The sequence below is a fragment of the Rhyacophila brunnea genome, unplaced genomic scaffold, assembly GCF_057557595.1.
Source record: "Rhyacophila brunnea isolate RB1 unplaced genomic scaffold, BYU_Rbru_1.0 scaffold_16, whole genome shotgun sequence".
Taxonomy (NCBI): Eukaryota; Metazoa; Arthropoda; class Insecta; order Trichoptera; family Rhyacophilidae; genus Rhyacophila; species Rhyacophila brunnea.
In genome coordinates this window covers 2,953,971-2,959,379 of record NW_028232816.1, presented here as the reverse complement: position 1 = coordinate 2,959,379, position 5,409 = coordinate 2,953,971, and positions in this window count along the sequence as shown.

The window sequence follows — 5,409 nt, the reverse complement described above, 5'->3', positions numbered from 1 at the left end:
AAAAGGTTTTTGATAAATTTATAGTTTTAAAGTTTTTTATAGTTATTTTTAAAACATCGGTTTTTATAAAAAATAAAAATGTCTGTAACCCGAAATCCTTTTCATTTAAATTTGTTTAAACCCCCATCGTCACATTTCGTCACATAACCATTTATCCCCCTGTGTATATAACGTCACATTTTTGACACCCCCCTCCCCTAAAACTTAAAAAATAGAAAAAATGATTTTTTTAAATTTATCCTTAAATCCTCGATCGATCGATATTGTGTTTTCAGATCCTTTTATAATTTTTGTTTACTTTGTGACGTCACATGTTCTCTGACCAAAATTCATCACAAATCAGCAAATTATATCAGACCCACCCCTTCCCCTTAGAGTATGATGTCATATGTGGACAGCCCTTAATGTCATTATGTCTCGAGATGAGAAATCTAGAACCTTTAGAGTCAATTGTTTTTATACAGTTGGATAATTGATTTAGAGATCTTGTTATGTACAGACCTACAAACTTATCTGAAGAATGGAATGGGGGAGCCACTGTCGAACACTACCCAATCAAGACACGTGACTAGACAAAATCTGACATTCGAATGACATTTTCAAAATGGCGTCCTATGGTAGATCGTAGTTCCATTTTTGGCCATTCTTTAGATAAGTGTGTAGGTCTGTCAATGACATTATTAATGGACAACGCACTCACTACAGTAGCTTGCAAGTAAATTGGCACATAGCGACATTCGCATATGTATAGGTAGACATCATGTGACAAAATTTCGCAATTTCCATTATGCGATATCACACATCGGGAATTTATAGCAATATAACCTTTATTGTAATGGCGTTAGAACAGTGTTTCTAGTATCAATTTTCATTTGAGCAAACCCGTTCGAACTGAAAGATTCGGCTGACCCGACAAAAAGCATCGTGAATTTATAGCAATATCACCTTGATTGTAAAGGCGTTAGAACAGATTATGCTATTCGGCAGACCCGACAAAAAAGAGTGTGTCATTTTTTTCCAGATGCTTCATCCATATTAATGTCATTGAGGTCTGTAATCAATGACATTAATATGGACGAGTCATCTGGGAAAAAAAATGACACTCACTTTATTGTCGGGTCTGCCGAATGGCATAATCTGTTCTAACGCCATTACAATAAAGGTGATATTGCTATAAATTCCTGATGCTTTTTGTTGGGTCTGCCGAATGGTTCGGTTCGAACGGGTTCGCTCAAATGAACATTGATACTAGAAACACTGTTCTAACGCCATTACAATAAAGGTGATATTGCTATAAATTCCCGATGCGTGATATCGCATAATGGAAATTGCGTGACGTCTACCTATACATGCGAATTTACTCGCTAGCTACTGTATTGAGTCCATTAATAAGGTCATTGTCTGTAATTCAAAATACAATGAAATTCTTAACAGCATGGCATAATAAATGAAAAATGAAAAATTTGCAATTGTAACAATAATCATTTGAGTCTTCGCCACCGCTATTTTTAAGGCAAGCACTAAATAATTGCATGTCTTCGCCTCTATTATAAAAGTGAATTATCTCCAAGACTATCATGAAACGACTAGGTAGGTACAAAGGTAGAATACTTAGTATGTGTAAATAACATGTCTGCAAGTATTCTATAAACAGACCGAGAACAAAATTAATTAATCACACAGTGATATATTTAATAGCATACTTTTTGTTTACATTCACAGCAATATATTAATGTCAAATTAAACAAATCGTTGGATTCACTATAAAAATCTGATAAAAACAAACAATTTCTATTTACATATAGTTTTGATAAGCATATTTACATTACTGACAGAGAGATCTTTCATTAAAGCGAAGCTAGCATGAATTGCTATAAATCAGAGAAAGGTGAAGTAAATATTGTAACCGTTTCTCTTCTAGTTACCTTCCACAGGGCAGAGATCTCCATTCCTAGCAAGATTTTTGTATTTAATAACACTAAGAAAAAAATACACATAGTTTCAATTTCAATTTATTTATTTTACATATTGTGGACATTACAAATTATAAGTTTAAGACGTTCACAACATGACATTTAGAAACAAAGAAATATTATTAAAACAGTACCTATTAGGTACATAAAAAAAGAGATATATCAGTATTAAGTTATTCTACAGTAGAAATGTGTAAATACAACAAAAAAAATATATAAAGTATACAAGGAAGTGCACCGGATGAGTTAATCAGACCCTATTTTAAGAATTTATAACGTAAATTAACAACGTCCACCTATTTATACTCATCCTCACGTAGATGGAATATATCAACATCCGAAGCGATTTGGTTGAACAGAGTTATTGCCCTCCCAATCGGCATCACCAATGGCAGGTTAGTTCTGCTTCTTGCGAGAACAAACAACTGATGCTCCTGATTTCTAAGATAGTCATTCACACACGTATAAGTCGAAAAAAATACATGGCCAAATGTGTTGCTAGATTTCAAAATCAGCCAAGTCCATAATAGATGAATAGGAGAAAAACAGCTTTTTGTTTTCTGAAATACAAGTCACAGGTTTATATTATTTCGAGTATAGAATATTTAAAATTAATAAATTCCACATTTTGATAATTCAGAAATGTTAGAAAGCTGTAGTTCTTCAGCAATTTACAAAAATGTCAAAAATACCTTAAGGTGGACTTGGCTGATTTTGAAATGTAGCGACACAAATATTGATATCTTCTAGTACTTAAACTACAGTATGTCAACATACTACAGTTGACAGCCCGCACGCAAATGTATTTATTTTCACATAGATTTGACTATTAACACAACAACACAATAATATAATTGAGGCGTCTAATTACATAAAGCGACAAGTCCACAATGCAATATTTTCGGGAAACAACGTTTTTATGTTTCAAGCTTCAATTATTTGTTTTAACATGAGATTATTTTTTCCGTTGTATTCATGTCGAAATTAGAACCAAATGGCAATTTGTTTCAGGCGATAAACTCTTAAATGTACTAAATATAGGGAAAATAAAATTGGACGTAGCGTAGCGTATCTCACTTTTTAATTTACTCCGCATAAGGCACATATTTCCGTGGCACTGTCATGAGTTTACCAGATGCGACAGCATGGAAGACGCCCTTTTCAATATTGAACGTTCCCTTATTGGTTGACGTAAACACGCGCAAAATCAACCATGCTTTAAATAATATGAATCACGGACTTGGCGCTTTTTGTAATAAATCGAGACTTAAAATATTTTTTTTCGTAGGGTTATGTTGCGTTTTGGAATTTATAGATCAATACATATTGTGTAAAATTATACAAAGAATACGAGCGTATTTTATTCTCGATTTTGACCAAATGTGGACTTATCGCTTTTTGGAATTAGACGCCTCAATTATAACATTATACAGTTATCAGTAAGACTTATATCTCCTCGGCCCTGAAAACAATGATGGAATGAATTTACCTATGTACCTACTCAATTATATTTTTAACACAAGTTACTCTCTTGTTGTTCTTTCCCTGAGTTAGGTGGAGAAGGAAAGGGGTCGTTTTTTGTGTTATCAAAGGCTGCAACTGTGAAATTTTATCTAATACAAAATGACGCGAAATATGGATTTAAAAAAATATATAGTCGTGTGCTGTCAGATTAATTCTAAATTATATACCACACCAGTTTAGATGCTTTACTGATGCATTAATATGTTGGTCCCAGAACTTAGTTAAATAACACAATTGAGAATAGGTTGATGAAAGCCTTGATGACCACGCTAGATTGCGACCTGTTTCACACCAATAAATTTTTCAAAAACTTAAGAATATAGCCAGTGACGTCCCTAGACAAAATGCCGCCCCTAGGCAGTGCCAAAATGGAGCCACATTTTTTTATACGTACAGTATTTTTATCATCTTTCATGACACCAATATCTAAGAAATGTGTTGTATTGGATACATTACTAACAAGATATATTATATGTGGTATTTTACCATTAAATCTAATTTAAATGCCATCTCTGCTTCAATAGACAATATTACGAGTTTACGGTTTCAGATAGGTACATTTAAAAATACACTTCCACAACTTCCAAAACTCGCGAGTGACTGGCATACATATTTATATACATTTTAAATTAGATAAGTGGGTACCTATGTACCTACCTATAATTCATAACTAATGATTCTCCTCGATTTGCCGCCTTTGAGTAACTGCGGCCCCCAAGCGACACTCAATCTGCCTATCCCCACGAAACGTCACTGAATATAGCCATTATTTGCATAGAAAATGTCTGCAAAGGATATTTAGGTTGGTAGTGTAATGTTTAAAGCCCATGCGTTGAAGACAGATGTTCAAATACCACTGAATCAAAGATTTTTCTAAATTATGTACATGAACATTTTTAGTGAACATTTATGAACATTGAAAATTTTATGATACCTACAAAATATGAAAACATTGTTCACATACAGATGTTTTTAGTCTGTAGGTACTAATTAATATGAGGCTATTTCAATTTCAATGAAGTATGCTACAATCTAAAATATTATCTAATTTGGAACACCTCAGAAACATACAAATTAGAAAAAATCTTATAAAAAATATAGTGCCAAACGAGTCTCGAATCTGCTTCCATCGGATTTTAGCCAATGTACTTTACGAATATAGCCACCTGTACCCTACCTAATTACGAACTGAGGTGATTCTTAAATTTTGTTTATATCGGTTACCTGCTTTTGTAGTTTCAATAATAGGTACCTACTTACTTTGATTCCTATCCGACGACCGGATCTCTCCAAATTTTTGCTTAACGTACTTGCACTTGCTAATAATTAAAAAAACAACAAAATATTAACTGTCAACACAATTTGCCGTATGTATATCGTCACCTCAATACTACAACTAGATAACTCTGATTTGGTCATTATTGGGAAAATGAAATTTTAGCTTTACTTGATTAACATAAATCTAGGCTATAATCATTATTTAAAGTAAAAATGGAAAATTCTGCTTGTCTAATAATTTGGAACTATTAAATAATGTTCAATTGTATGAAAAAATATTGTAGATAATATATTATTTGGTACAGTTCGGTTATGAGGAATACAGCGGCAAACACATTTTGAAAATAGTCGATATACTGAATTATTTGTTAGGTTAACCTAACCAAACCTAACCTAACCTAAACTAACCCAAACTAACAAATAATCCAGTATATCGGGTTTTTTCAAAATGTGTTTTCCACTGTTGTATTCCTCATAACCGAACTGTACCTATTATTTTAATTATTTAATGCATTTATGGTTTTAAAGTTATCTAATATTTTTAAACAAAAAATTAATACAGTTCCCATTAACTTCTGATATAACTAGTTTTATCATTTTGTAGAGAAGGAAATGTAGAATCAAATTCAATAGC